The sequence below is a fragment of the Triturus cristatus genome, chromosome 4_2 (assembly GCF_964204655.1).
Source record: "Triturus cristatus chromosome 4_2, aTriCri1.1, whole genome shotgun sequence".
Classification (NCBI taxonomy): Eukaryota; Metazoa; Chordata; class Amphibia; order Caudata; family Salamandridae; genus Triturus; species Triturus cristatus.
The window spans coordinates 190,056,899-190,072,584 of NC_140586.1; the positions used below are offsets into that span (position 1 = coordinate 190,056,899).

The following is a 15,686-nucleotide window of genomic DNA, read 5'->3' on the forward strand; positions in this document are numbered from 1 at the left end:
CCTATAGGGTATATTGACAGAACAAGAACAAGTAGATATTAAGCGCACCCTAGCACTGAAGCAACAAGAAAATAGGGACATGGTGACTGACGCAGCATGTCTAGACAGGCAGGAATGAGTGGGATGCTGGGTACTGGGAATTCACACTGAGGAGGGGAGGTGGAAGAGTGGCAGACCAAGAGTTGCTGAAGCTTTCGCCTCCTATTATGCCCATCTTTACTCCTCATATGAGACCGATACGGCGAATAAATCCTGCGACCTACTGGCTGATCTACATCTTCCTACCCTCACAAATGATGATGGAACGCTCCTTGAAAGCGACCTCACTGATGAGGAAACTGTACGAGCAATACAAGACTTAAATTCCGGTAAGGTGATCAGCCCCAATGGCATGCCAATTGAACTCTATAAACTCAAAGCCCAAAGACTTGCAAGGCATTTGATGGCGGATGTACAGAGAGAGTAGAAATCGAGGTATACTTCCTAGAGACCAGCGGTTAGCTACCACAGTCTTTCATAAAGAGGGCAACCCGCCCGATACCTGTGCTACATATAGACCAATCTCACTCTTTAATGCCGAAGTCAAAATCCTAGCTAAATGTTTGGCTTCCCAACTAATCCAGTTATCACTAAACTAGTTCCCTTGCCAGAATAATAGATATACTCACCCTGTTTTGTGGCTACTTGGGATATACGATTAACTGGACTATGTTTCTAATATATGTTCTATATGGGCATGCACCCACACTACCCCAGGGATGCGAAGCACAGACAGTCACAGATGGGGTCCGATACCTCGGTATCTTTGTCACCTCTAACCTAGAACTCTTCTATGAAAATATCCTACAGACTCAGCTGGCACACCTAAAGAGCGATGTGCAGCACTGAAGATCCCTGCCGTTGTCACTGCTTGGCAGAGCTGTTTTATTCAAAATGATAGCCCAGCCCTGCTTCCTATATGCACTCCACAATTCCCCATACCCTGTCCCTATGGCCTACCTTAAAGCTACAGAGAGCAATCTCAGGACACTGCTTTGGGATGCGGTCGTGCACGCATAGCATTCAACAAACTGTCAAGGGGTTGGTATGATGGAGGAATAGCTCTATTAGACCATTAACCAGTGGGTGCACCTTCCTGCTGACGAACCCGCATTCTGTATGGACAGGCTAATCCTGTAGCCGGGGGGACACTTACGGGCCTATACTCCAACCCACAGTGCTTAAAATGCCAGGGACCCACAGCAGTCACGAGTTTAATCTGGCACACAACGATGGCAGAGTTGGAATGGGAGGGTACGATAACTCAGGCCACTTCCCTGTGGGATTCCGAAGAATTGGGCACCCTGGGGACACAACCAAGGTTTGACAAGTGGAATCTTATTGGTCTCTCCAAATTGGGAGACCTCTGATCCCAAGGAGACTTCGTCCCCTTCACTGACTTGCATCGAGACTACCAGAAGGCCCCCACTGAAACCTTTTGCTACCTACAGGTACGACATGCACTCTGGGCAGTGCTTCTCCAGGGGGAGGAGCTACCTGAATCCTCCCCCCTGGAAGACCGGCTGCTCAACAACAACATGTCCCAAAAGGTGACTTCCTTCAAATACTGAAAGCGGATTAATAACTCACCAGACACTCTCCCACGCTTGCGGGAACAATGATACCTAGACCTGGGTGTCTGGAAGATGATGAATGGCCTGAAGCCTTGGCTTCCCCGAGAGAGGTAGCAATTAAAGCTTGGTTTCGATTAGTGCAACTTAAAATTTTAGACAGGTTTTACTATGCAAGTACCACCGTGGTTAAGATGTGTAGGGCAACAGATGCAAGCTGCCACAGGCAATTTGGTCAGTGGGGGACTTCCTTTCATATTATTTGGAGCTGCCCTTTTGTACGACACTTCTGAAAATCCGTGGAAGACTGCATAAATAGCCGGTGCGACAGTGAAATGCTTCTCTACGTTAATGGTGCTTACTCAACATATGGCATGCCACTGACCTGAATCACATAGAACAGGCCTGGATGTCCTTCAATCAATCAATCAATCAATCAATCAATCAGAGAATTGTAGGCGCGCTACTCATCCATGAGGGTCTCAAGGCGCTGAGGGAGGGGGGTCCGCAGATCTGTTTAGCCGAAGAGCCAGGTCTTGAGGGTCTTCCTGAAGGTGTTCAGGGAGGGGGCGCATCTGATGTCTGCCGGTAGCTCGTTCCAGGTCCTGGCTGCAATGTGGGAGAAGGATCTTCTGCCTGCTCTGGCTCTGCGGATGCACAGGGTTTTGGCCAGTGCGAGGTTGGAAGATCGGAGGTTTCTCTTGGGTACGTGGAAGTCGATTCTGTCGTTGAGGTATTTGGGTCTGTTGTTGGGTAGGTACTTGTAGGCGTGAGTGAGGATTTTGAAAGTCACTCTCTTCTCCACGGGGAGCCAGTGGAGACTTCGTAGGTGTTGACTGATGTGCTCGCATCAGGGGATGCCGAGGACAAGTCTGGTGGCGGTGTTCTGTATTGTCTGGAATTTGCGGAGTAGAGACTTGTTGATGCCGGTGTAGAGTGCGTTTGCATAGTCCAGTCTGCTGGTGATGAGTGAGTGGGTGACTGTCTTCCTTGACTCAGGGGGGATCCACTTGAAGGTCTTGCGGAGGATGGGGAGGGTGTTGAAGCAGCTGGAGGTGACGGCGTTGACCTGTCGGTTCATGGTGAGTGATGAGTCGAGTACGATGCCGAGGTTCTTGGCGTGGTCTGAGGGGGTAGGTGGGCTTCCGAGGGCAGTTGGCCACCAGGTGCTGTCCCATGCAGAAGGGGTGGTACCAAGGACGAGGACTTCTGTCTTCTCAGCGTTGAGCTTCAGGCAGCTGTTGGTCATCCAGACTGCAACGTTTTGCATTCCTTTCTGGAAGTTGAGTTTGACAGTGGTGGGGTCTTTGTTGAGGGAGAGGATGAGCTGGGTGTCGTCGGCGTAGGATACGATGTTGAGGCCTTGTCGTCGGACAATGGCTGCGAGGGGGGCCACTTAGATGTTGAAGAGGGTGGGGCTCATGGAGGAACCCTGTGGAACTCCGCAGGTGATTTTTGTGGAGTCGGAGAGGAAGGGTGGGAGTCTGATCCTTTGGCTTCTTCCGGTGAGGAAAGGTGCCTGTTTTGAAGGTGGTGTTGATGGTGCGTTGTAGTTCGGGTGCGATGGCAGACGCGGCTCTGTGGCAGATGTGAGGGGCGCAGGGGTCGGTGGGGGCCCCGAGTGGATGCTTTTCATGGTCGAGGCGGTGTCTTCGGCTGTGATCAGTGTCCAGTTGGAGAAGGTGGGCTGGCTGGTGTTTTTGGAGGGCGGGGGGCCATCCGTGGCACCTGGTGTATGGTCGATGAAGTTGTCGAAGAGGTTTTTGATCTTGAGGTGGAAATAGGTTCCAAGCTTGTCGCAGAGGTCTTGGGATGTGGAGATGTCTGTGGCTTCGCTGTGTGGGTTGGTGAATTCTTGAATGACACTGAAAAGTTCCTTGGAGTTGTCCAGGATTTAGTTGTAGATGAAGTTCCTCTTGGTGGCTCTGATCTGGTTGTGGTAGTCCGTCATGGCGTCCTTGTAGGTGGTGTGGTTTTCGGTTGTCTTGGTGTTCCTCCAGTTCTTCTCCAGGCGATTGCAGGTGCGTCTGGCTTCTTGAAGAGCGGTGGTGAACCAGGCGGCTTTCCTGGGGCGTTGTCTGTCGGGGTTGCGTAGCGGGGCGAGCTTGTCTGCGCAGTCGGAGATCCAGGTGTGGAGTTCTCTGGCTGCGTAGTTTGCGTCGGGTGCCCAGGTGTGGTTGTCTCGAGTGAGGGTGGAGTTAAGTTGCTCGTCGGTAACCTTGCTCCAGTTCCTTCGTAGTGGGCGTGGGGCTGGTTTGGGTGCCTTGGGTTTGTTGATGGCGAAGTGTACGCAGTTGTGGTCGGTCCATGGCGGCTGCATTGTGTGGCTGAATTGGATGCTGTTTCCTGCTGCGAAGATGGGGTCGAGGGTGTGTCTTGCTCTGTAGGGCGGTGTGTTGACGAGTTGTTTAAGTCCGATGCTGGCGAGGTTGTCACGAAGGATAGTGGAGTTGGGGTGGCTGGGGTTGTCGAGGTGAAAGTTTAGGTCTCCAATGAGTATGTAGTTTGTTGAGGTGATGACGTGGGGTGCGATAAAGTCGGTGATGGTGGTGGCGAAGGGTGTTCGGGGGCCGGGGGGTCTGTAGACGAGGTTTCCTCGGAGTGTGGCTTTGGGGGTGGTCTGGATCTGGAAGTGCAGGTGTTTGGCGGAGGGGAAGGTTTCGCTGGAGGTGGTGAGGTGGAGGGTGCTCTTGTGGGCGATGGCGAGGCCCCCCTCCTGGGTGGTTGGGGCGGTCTTTCCTCTGGATCTTGTATCCGTCTGGGATGGCAGTGCTGATGTCGGGGGCGGAGGATGCGTTGGTCCAGTTGGGTGCAGTGGAGGTAGGAGAACTGGCCGTGGGTCATGCTCGGCGAGGCCTGTTTGCATTCTCTAAGTTTTCCAGGGTTGAGTGCGAGTAGGGTGGTGGTGTTGCAGGTCCAGGGTTCCTGGCGCTGGCCGCGGTCGGGTCGCGGACGGGCTTGCCTTTAGCAAGCCTTCGGCGCGCCCACTGTGTTCGTCTGCTGCGCGGCCGCCATTAAGTAGGGGGGGTGAGAGGGAGGAGAGGCTGGGAGGCGGGAGCGGGGGAATTCTGGGGGGGAATTCCCTGGTGAAATTCCGGGTTAGGGCCCGCAGGGGCAGCAGCAGCGAAAGGTGAAAGGAACAGGCAGGCACCAGAAAATAAAAACAGTGGTGGAATTAGAGCAAGACACAGATGGGCACAATAACAGTGGAACAACAGGGAAAATTTAAGAAAGAAAAAAGAAATTACGGGAAACAAAACGGCTGAGAAAGGTTACGGTGGTTGCAGGCAGTCTGGTCCCAGGTGGAGCGGTCAGCAGGAGCGGATAGCAGCCTCGAACCTCCCAAGGAGGAGGTCGGAGTCTGGAGGCAAGAGACGGCACAGCAGAGAGAGTGGACCTAGAACGAGAGTCGGAGGTCTTACTCCGAGGGTCGGGGGTCTTACTTGCAACTGGTGGTGGCCAAGTGCAAAATTGTGCGTCTGTGGGGGGTGGCGACAGCACCATGCCTGAAAGGCTGGAAACGAGGCATGGACTGGTGCATGATGGCTGAAAAAGTGGTTTATTAGGGCTGGGGCTGCCCTTAAAAAAGGAGAATATCTGGGGGAAATGGAATGATGATACAGAAGACCAGTGTGCCTCCTTTGCTCCACAGAGTGCGGCTGCATTTCATCCCAAGGACTGCCTTTTCAACTTTATGGTTCCTGGGCCGGGGGCAGATAGTGGAGAATGTGTTTGATGTTTCATGATACATAATAAGTCATTGTGTGATTTACGAGTGTGATGAATTGTGGTGCACTTATTTGATTATAACTTGCCTTCGTTTAGTAAAAAGATCTTTTTAAAACAAATATGTAATTCAAAAAGAGAGATGGGTCAGTTTCTGGAGTCAGGAATTCCAGATAGGGCTGACTGGACTGTAGTCTTGGAGTCGGCACCGCAGGCAGCAGAGGATTCAGAATCAGTGTCAGGTCCTAAGAAGCCACAGGTGCCAGATCCTCCTTAGGAGTTTGCTCCACAAGTTCTGGTTCTAAAGAGGATGCTTTCAGGGAGTCTGGATCTCGTGGACATACTTTTTGAATGAAGGCGGCACTCTGAGTCGTGACGTTATTTTCTTGTGTTTGCGCTTCAATGACTTCGACAAAAAAGTTGACTCTGGGGACTTTGACCTCGACTATCTCTTCCCCAACATTAGTCCCGAGTGTGTGCCATGAACATCTTGGCTTCTCATTTCTTTATGGCTTTGGTGTTCATACTTCGACAGGAAATGCAGGCCTTAGAGTAATAATCCCAAACCAAACACCATAGGCAGATGTTGTGCATGTCCGTGATGGACATTTGTCCACCATAGTCATTGCAAGGCTTAAATCGTTTAGGAGGTGACAAAAGGTAAAGGTACGTTTGTGAAAAGGTCGACAAACAGGAATCTCTTGAAGAGAGTTGAGCTTGGAATTTGCAGCAATGGCTCAGTAAAAAGGGAACTAATGTCAGGACGCCGACAAGGGTGCTTTTTGGCTCCAGTGATGTCACAAGGACACTGCCTTCAGCACCAGAGTGGATCCAGCGCCCACTACCGGCAAAGACAGCTATCAAAAGTTTCTGGATTTAGTCTGACTCTGGGATATTCAAAAGGTGAGGAATCTAAAGGTAGAAGCATCTATCACAAATGTTCTTATTGTGCAGCTGCTGAAGATTTTTCCAGAAAAAAGCTGTTGCTTAATATGATGTCCCCAATCTCCCTTCTGCCTCATCCCCACCTACTCTTGCTTCCCGATCTGTGTGATTCCCAGAGATAGCTGAGTTATTTACACTTTGCCACCCTACTCTAATCCACTCTACGTCACTCTACTCCATGCTGCACCAACACACTCTAATCCATTCTGTGCTACTCCACTCCATGATACTCTATAACCCTCCACTCTACAACTCTCTACTCTACAACCCTCCACTCTATGCCACTCCAGTTTACAACACTCTCCTCCAGCCTATGCCACTCCACGCTACAACACTTTACGCAACTGTCGCTATGCCACTTTATTCCACTCTACTCCACTCTACGACACACCACTTTATAACATTCTTTGCCACTCCATTTTATGACACTCTACTCCACTCTATGCCCCTCCACTCTATGCCACTCCACTCTACGGCCCTAAACTATATGCCACTCTATGCCACTCTGTGCCACTCTACACTATTCTAATCCACACTACTCCATTCTACTCCACTGTACAACACTCCACAACCTTCCACTCTACTCTATGCCACTCCAAGACACTCTAAGCCACTCTACGCCACTCTCCGCTATGCCACTAACTTTCAGCCATGCTGAACAGCAGCCATGCTGGTTTACAACATGGCTAAAACACTTTGGCAAAGTCAATGGCTCTCACATAGGTGAGACCTACTGGCTTTGCTAATGCTTGTTAGGTCTCACCTAATACACAGCACGTCTTGTTCTGCAAGACCTATTGTGGGTAGGGTGACCAACTGGCATGGGTGCAAATTCAGGACAGTCAGTGTCAAAATTCAGGACAAAGAGTCAAAATTCAGGACAAAAATTCAGGACAGAAGGTCAAAATTCAGGACAAAACTTTGGGACAAAACTTAAGTTTTTACAGACATATCAGAGGAGGTCGCACAATAGTATATAAGAAAGTAAATAGACAACTAAAATAAGTACAAGTCAACATAAGTTTATATATGGTTGAGACAATCGTGCACTTCATAGTTTTTCAGTAAGCGCACAGCTTTGCAAAGCGACATCAGGCCCTTTCTGCAATCAAGATTTGTGCTAATGTAACAATAAACATTAAATAGTTTTTTTATTATTTGAATGTTTAAATCTTACTTTTAAATGTACAGTGAAAACGCTGTTTCAGTCCCATGACATTAAGAAGCACTTCGCTGAATAGCCTATTGTATTCATTTGTGCTCAGAATTGTTTTACCTTGCACCTTATATTTATTAAGGGATAATATTTTCAGGGACATCAGAAACTGAACTGAATACAATTTTAAAAGTGGTTATCACTTCTAGCCTTCACAAATATCCACCTTGACAATGTGGTAAATGACCTATAGATGGAGGTTTTGCACAAATTAATGCTCTGCCTTCAACACTTATTTTATTTTTATTTTCTCCAGCATGGTGCCAAGACAAAAGCAGAATGCCTTGCCCTAGTCTAATGCAGGAGAAGGCACACCACATGCTGTCACTACAATAGGGCCCATTGTCATTCTATATGTGCTAATCAGCTGCAGTCTCAGAATGACATTGGGCCAGTCCACAGACTGCACAAGGTTCAGGAGGGGCTGCTGCATTCAGCCTCAGTCTGCAGTTTAAAAGATAAGTGCGAGAGGCCCGAGTGCAAACTTTTAAACTCATAGGGCCTCTTGCAGGGGAACAGCATACCTCCCTGAATTCCCCAATTAGATTTTAGTATGACGTCTTTAAGGGCGTTCATAATTTGGGGGCCCCAAATTACGGACACCTTACGGACATCATACTAAAATAACAGACGGTCCGTGAAATTTACAGATGGTTGGTCACCCTCATTGTGGATTTGCCAAGAACTTACAGTACCCCCCCCCCCTGCTTACCACTGGTTGGATTGTACGGTTTCCACTTCTCAGTAGGATCTGTTAGTTTGCTGGACAACAGAAAAGTTGGGATGGTGCCAGACTGATTCCACACACCCCCTTAGAATATGTTGGCCTTTAGACCTGCTAGCTCACAGTGCCACCATAAGTACCCCTAAACTTGGCAAGGTAACAAATGGTTTCGGCAACATCACTACATGACAACCCGGGCTCACCAAGGAATCGTGGTATCAGATTTAGAACCTATTTGCTCAGTCACTCGTGCTCACTCGGAGAGATGCACAAGAAATTCACAAAGGAGCGTTTTCAATATTTATTGAACCATTGTGATTCTTGTATAAAATATATGTGCTGCAATGATTAATAGAAGCAGATAAAAGTGATTAGCAATATAAGGACAGTGAAAAGAATGAACGATTCCACCATTGTGCTAAAACAGTCTATATATGGTGGCATGTAAGTACTGGGCATAGTGTACTCCTACTATGCACTCCCTAAGCTAGTTGTCTAGGGTGGGTGTTCTGCCAATACTCCCCTACTGGATGTTCCAAATCCCCATTACCTGAAGGCAAGGCATGTAGGTCCCCGTCTAGGTCACAAGTTGGACATCCCTCCTCGCAGAGGGTAAACAGGAATCAGCTGCGCTAGGACTCCGACCCAGTGATGACCTCGTGATGACAGCAGAGTGCTCCTCTAATTTGAGCACGGAAATGCGTGTGTATTTATAACAACATCATCCGTGCTTTTGTGTTCAGCCAGGCCGACATTGTTTATTGTCTTTGAGACCACCCTGTCGCCTTATGGACGAATAACAAACAACAACATTTGCACAATGTGTGTTCAGGCCTTGTGCTGAATGTTCAAGGTGTCGTGACGAAGTGGAATTGTAAGCAATGTGGTTTCAGAGAAACTAATCCTGCATTGTCACGCAAGCAAATGTGTGTCAAAAGTAATTGTGTCAAAACCAGGGCAACTTAAGAAACGTGTACATGTAAAATGGCAGTGTCTCTTCCTAGGCCTAACCTAGCCACATGATGGTTGGCTTTATTATCATCCTTATTTGCTTGCTTCTCATTCAATACTTTCTTTGTCACATCTTCTCCATCTTCTATTTGTCCATCCCCTGGAGCCTAGCCTCTTTACCATGCTTTTGCTTTGCTGTTTTGTATCTTTGCACTGCTCACTTTTGGGGAACTACTTTTTTTCTTTTTGGTTAAACACTCCATGACAATGTATGTATTTTCCCGCTCTCTTCCTTGTGTGCTTTCCCGCTGTAATCGTCCCCTGCACTACGTGTTGCTCTCTCCCTCAAATGCTTCCCCATGTTCTGTGGTACTCTCTCTCTCTCATCTTCTTTACTCCTGCAGCATCCATCCCCTGTGCTGCTCTTGCTCTCCTGTGCTTCTCCCCACGCAAGGCTCCTACCCCTAACAGCATCGGCAAAACCAATAGGTTCAAAAGGCGAGACCTATTTGTTTGTAGAATTGCAAACAAAGTCTGCTTTTATGGTCCGCTGTGTTCTCCATGACAGCCGGAAGAAGCTAGATGCCACTGTGCGTGCATGTGAACAGTGACTTTAGAAGCCTCCTGTAATAAGTTATTACAAGCAACTTGTAACGTTTTTTACTTATTATAGGTGCGTTCGGATGTCAGAACATGTCCGAATAAGGATATAAACCAGTTTCCTTTATAAAGGTATTTCAGTATCCTCAGTATTATGCCATTTTACAATGAAATGTCAATCAACCTCCACCCCCACCCAAAGCTGTAATTTAAAGGCCTGCAAATAACATTATTTTCTATGTCAATTTTTTGGGGAACGTTTTTTTATCTTGCATGGTTAAATTTTACAAATGCTTTTTTTTGCACAAAAGGCTGTCTCTTAAAGAGCTTAAAGGGAAAAAAATAGCAATTTAAATAGAGTCATCCAGTGTCAGGGGCAACAGGCTATTTTATACCCCAGTCCCAACCCCGTGAACCATAGAGCCCCAGAGAGACAGACTCTCTATGTCTGTGTCAAACCCTCCGGGGACCCGTCCCCAGAGCTGTCAGGCTCTCTTGTCCTGTGGCAGTCTTCTTTGGCATCCTGTGGGACACAACCCATCACATGACATGCTCGGTGCTAGTGTCAATGCCGTGAGTCATCCAGCCCTTGAGGTGACGGCTCCGGACCCCTGTGCCAAATCGCTTTCGCAATTATCCCAGTGGGTATTACGCTCCGCACCCCTTTGTCAGTACCCTAAACCTATTTAGACTAAAATGCGAAAAGCCCCGCACCAATCAACAGTCACTCCCATCCAATCTCAAAGATTTCAATTTTTGATGCTACAAGCTTTGCGCCCCTTTGATAATCCCATCAGTCTGCCAGACGTGGTACCACTGCAGTTCACGTGAGCCCTTCGAGTTCTGGGAGTGACGCGCTGTGTATTCCTGATCCCGCCTTATTGCTGTATAAGGTTTGCCAGAAGTGCACATCTGGAAGTAGTCAGTGGTTTTAAAGCTGGGCGGATACACAGTCACGCTCCCTCCCCCCGGGAGGAGTTAAAGTCCATGGAAAGAGGGGCTGACACAAACAAAACAATAGATACCGCGCAGCAGCTGGGACGAGGAAGGGGTGCGCATTTTAACCATACTGGAAGAATGAAAGACTGAGTCGGCTCATCTGGAACACCGCAGGAACTTCAACAAACTGCTTGACAATCTTACACGCAGAGGTGAGAGGTAGATAGATGCCTTCAAGGGATAAATATCCTGTCTCGGGTCTGCGTCTTTAAGAATGGTGTAATTAAAAGCATACATCTTCTGCTTCTAAGGCGTGTAACGAAGAGTAACTGCTGTTAAGAGGCCTCTGAAATCCGTGTAATCTGCTGGATAGCTTTGTTGACATAGGCTGCAAAAGCAGTCTGAGAGTGGGATAGCTCTGCTGTCAGGGGGCTTTAAGGGCTTTAAGCGCTATGTAACCTGAGGAACAGCTGTCCTCGGGGAAACCTAGAAGAGGTGTGTACCTTGGGGGATAGCTCTGCTCTCTGACCTCTGCAAATTCTGGTGTAGCCCGAGGGGTAGCTCTGCTCTGTGAGCTCTGTAAATCCTGGGGGCACCCTGAGAGGTAGCTCTCTCAATTCCGTTCGACCCTGAGGTGTACCTCTGCCCTCTCTCAGCGCTGTAAGTTCTGGGTGTGCCCTGAGGGTAGCTCTGTTCTCTCAGCTGTGTAAGTTCTGTGTGTACCCTGAGGGGTAGCCCTACTCCCTGAGCTCTGCAATTAACATGCGTACCCTGAGGGGTAGCACTACTCTCTCAGCTCTGCACGTTCTTTATAATTGGAGGGATGAGTGAGTTTTGTAAGAATTAAGTAACTTATGGGCTTCCTCTGCTTAATGAGGTCTGAGATCATTGTAAACCTAGGGGAAGAAAGAGCGCTAGGTGGCGCTAGCCAAGATGGCCGTGCTGAGGTGAGGCTCCTGGATGCTTGACCCCTCGCATCCGCCCTACATCCGTTGTGGCTGTCCCAGGTGTCCCCTGATGACAGCCGAGTGTTGAGGAGCTGCTGCCCTGCCCCCGGTGCGATTTTTAGCCGATTTGCTGCAGCGGGAGCCGAGATACACAGCCCGTGAGCTGCACCGGTAGCCGGGACGCGCCCAGCTGGTTCCGCGGTCGGCAGTGTCAACTAAGTGAGCCCCCAGCACGCCACGAGGGGCGAAGGCCACGAGACCACCAGAGGCCGTCCGGGGACCGGAGGACTTGCGGAGCGGAGCCTGGGCTGGTGCCGGGCCTTGGGTGAGCTGGGGGGGCGGCGGACGGTGAGCGCCCCCCGGTGGTGAGGCGGCCCTGTCCGGCGGGCGGATCGGCCCGAGCTGCGTGGGACTGCTTGAGGGGCTGGCAGCCGGGAGATCCCCCCCCCTGCCGCGCCTTGACTGTCCCCCCCGGCGCTGTGCCTGGTCCGTCGGACCCGGGCCTTGAATGGATACGGAGTCCCCTGGTGCCTTGGGCCTACGCGTTGGACATAGACGGAGGACCATCGCGGGCGCAGACCGTGGCGCGAGGCCCGCGGCGTGGTGAGTGCGGTACGGCCCAGATCCGCCCGAGGGGGTGCGTGTCGAGCGGGCTCTGGGCCTTCCATCATTGGGGATAAGACGCGCCTTTGCCCTCTCCCTTCTCCTCGAATCCCCCCATTTCTGGCCTGGTGCAGGGGGCGGCTCCGCTTGGCGGGTGGGGGCCGCCTGCTGGTCCACTGCGCCCACCCTCGTGGCTGGCACGTGCTCCCTGGATCCAACATGGGCAAAGAAAAGGGCTCCAAACCACCAGCGGCGTCCCACCAGACGCGGATTGACCAATTTGCCAACTCTGACCCGCCAGGTGCGGGTGGAGGGGGGGCGCCGGCCCCGAACAAAGACTTGGCCGTCATCCTCCAGGCCATCGAGGCCTCTCGCACATCCTTGGAGGGGATGGTTGGGGAGGTGGAGGTCGATGTTGCGCTCCTGCGGCAGGACCTCCGCAACGCCACGGCTCGCATAACAGAAACGGAATCCCGGATCTCTACGGCGGAGGATGACATTCGCCTGCTACAGGACCAGGTCCGGGAGCTCACGACCCACTCCAAGGAACTGCACAGGCGGGCAGAAGATGCCGAAAATCGCGCCCGTCGCAATAACCTTCGCCTGGTGGGCTTTCCGGAGGGGGTCGAGTCCGGCCGAGCAGATGACTTCCTCGAAACGTGGTTCAAGTCCTGGATGCCGGCGGCCGGTCTGTCAACCTGGTTCGTGGTGGAGAGGGCGCACCGGTCGCTGGCGGCCAAACCTCCGGTGGGAGCCCCCCCGCGCCCCTTTATTCTTAGGATCCTCAACTTTCGGGACAGAGACGCTATCCTGCGGGAGGCGCGGGTGAGTGGCCCTTTGACTTTCAACAACCACACCATTATGGTCTTCACAGATTACACCCGGGAGGTCCAGGAGCAACGCCGCTCCTACACGGAGGTAAAGCAAAAGCTGCGTTCCCTGGGCCTTCAATACCAGCTCCAATTCCCGGCCCGCCTTCGTGTCGTTTTCCAGAACACGACACTGTTCTTTGACACTCCCAGGGCGGCCTGGACATGGCTTACTGAGGAAAGACCCCTGCGCCAACCCGGTGGGGCGTCCTCCAATACTGTGCCCCGGGGCCACGGTGCAGCTGTGTCCCAGCGACCGCGGCGCAGGAAACGCACGCACTCACGACAACGCCGAGGCGCAGCGACGGCTCGGACCCGGTCTGAGAGTACATCTTGGAGACGGGTGAGGGACTCTTCCGCCTCTTCTGGCACATCATCCCATGCGGCTGGGGGGTCCCGGCGCCGTCTGTCGCCTCGTCCGGCCGGGTCTCAAACCCCCCTCAATGTGCAAATTGACTTGTCAGACCTCTCCCACAGTCCTGCTATATGACTCACAGTCTGTTCATGCATCCACAGGGGGAGGCGGCGTCCCTGCCGGGTGGCGGGGGTGGGGGGCTCTGCAATCTCACGCTTTCCGGCAGCAACCTGGGACGAGACACTGGAAATCCGTGCTTCAGGAGGGGTCCACCACGCTCTTTACACCCGAGCGCTTAGGCTTGGGGTCTTGTAATTGTTGGTTTAGTTAGGGCGACAGATGCTTCCATTCTTGAAGTGTAGGGTGGGGGGTGGGGGGTTGGGGTTTGATGTTTGTGGGTTGTTCCTCCTCGGGGGACTGTTTTGTTTGGTTTGGGTCTGTTTTTCTTTGAGCCTCCTATGCAGCATCTCATTTCGCGTGTCACCGCGCTTCTCCATGCCACCACCAACACAGGCACCGCCGTCGATTGCCCTCCTGCGCTGCCCGCTGGCTTCCCCTAGCGAGAGATCCGTAGCTCTGGCTTCCCCTGGCTACTCCATTCCCAGCACGCTTCGTTCCCGCCACTACCATGGATGACCTAGCCTCCAAGGCTCAGGTGCGCGTCCTGTCCTGGAACGTGAACGGCTTACTAGATAGACTCAAGCGCACTGCCGTCCTTAAGTACGCCCAGCGCGCGGAGGCTGATGTGCTCTTGCTTCAGGAAACCCACCTGCTTGGCGAGAAATGTCCCTTTCTGGCGCGCTACGGGTACGGCCGGGTATGGCACTCGGGTTTATCGCGCGGATCGCGGGGGGTCGCCGTCCTATTGCGCCGCTCCTTCCCTTTTGTGTTTACCCGGGCGATTCACGACCCCCACGGGATGGGGATTGCCGTTTGCGGCACGCTTGAGGGTCGGCAGCTCAGTCTCCTGTCACTCTATGCGCCGCCTACCGGGCTATCTCAGGCTTTGTCTCACGCCGCATCGTTATTGACAACTCTCCCGCCGGGCGCTATTGTTCTGGGGGGGGACTTCAATGCTGTCTCGGCTCCACAGCTCGACTCCTCGGGTCCAGTTTCGGCGCCCAGCGCCGCGCGAGCGAAGCAGATGGCGAGTTGGGCGGAGGCCCAGGGCTTATGCGATGCATGGCGGATCTGGCACCCACGCGCACGGCAGTATACTCACACCTCGGACGCCCACCACACCCACGCGCGTATTGATGCGATCTTTGTCCCCCCCGCCGACTGTGTAGGCATCCAGGATGTCCGCATCCTTCCCAGGGGGATTTCCGATCACTCTCCAGTCCTCCTGGGTCTGGGCCCCCCGCCTCGTGGGGCCCGCCAGATGTGGCGCCTTAACGCCTGGTTCCTCCAGGATAGGAAGCTCCGTAGGGAGGTGGGGTCCGCACTGACGCAGTATTTTACCGACAACGACGGGTCGGTCTCCTCGGCAGGTACCCTTTGGGAGGCTTGTAAGGCCACCGTCAGGGGGGCGGCCAAAGCACAGGTGGTGCGGCACCGCCAGGCGCAAATCCAGCAGCTCACTGCCTGTGAGGCCCAGGCACTACGACTGGAGCAATCCCTCTCTGAGACCGGGGATCCGGCCGGGACTCGGCAACTGCGACTTTTGCGGGAGGAGATCCGTCAACGGTCGCTTGATGCGGCTAAGCTCCTCTGGCAATCCTCGGTGGCGAGGGTATATGGGTGGGGCGACAAGAATGGTGCGCTGCTGCATCAGCTAGCCACTTACCCCAGGGCCTCGCGAATCATCCCGGCGGTGGTTGACTCTGCCGGCCTGCTCCAATCTTCCTCCGCGGTAATCGCGGACGCTTTCGCTCAGTATTACTCGCAGCTATATCGGGCCCGGGTGTCGGACCTCTCCTTGGCTTCAATGCTTGCCGCTAGTAACCTACGGCTTCCCCGTCTTCGGTCCAGCGACCGGGAGAGTATGGAGGTGCCCATTTCTCATGAGGAGATTGGGGATGCGATAGGGCGCACGTCCGCGGGGAAAACTCCGGGTCCGGACGGCTTCCCCCAGGAGTTTTATGCCACCTACAAGGAACACCTGGTCCCACGGTTGGGTGCCCTCTATGCTGAGGCGGTCAAGAACGGCTCCTTCCCTCCGGAAGCCGACATAGCCACGATTGTGGTCCTGCCCAAGTCTA

General features: G+C 52.4%; 1 protein-coding gene across 1 annotated transcript in view; it reads left to right on the top strand.

Annotated features, from left to right (window-relative positions):
- Positions 1–10,759: 10,759 nt before the first annotated feature.
- The window catches only part of PHETA2 (PH domain containing endocytic trafficking adaptor 2), a 58,256-nt gene continuing 53,329 nt past the window's right edge, over positions 10,760–15,686 (top strand). The window contains exon 1 of the mRNA XM_085601096.1: positions 10,760–10,923. The gene's annotated coding sequence lies outside the window, so the exon portion shown is untranslated. The remainder of the gene's footprint in view (positions 10,924–15,686) is intronic.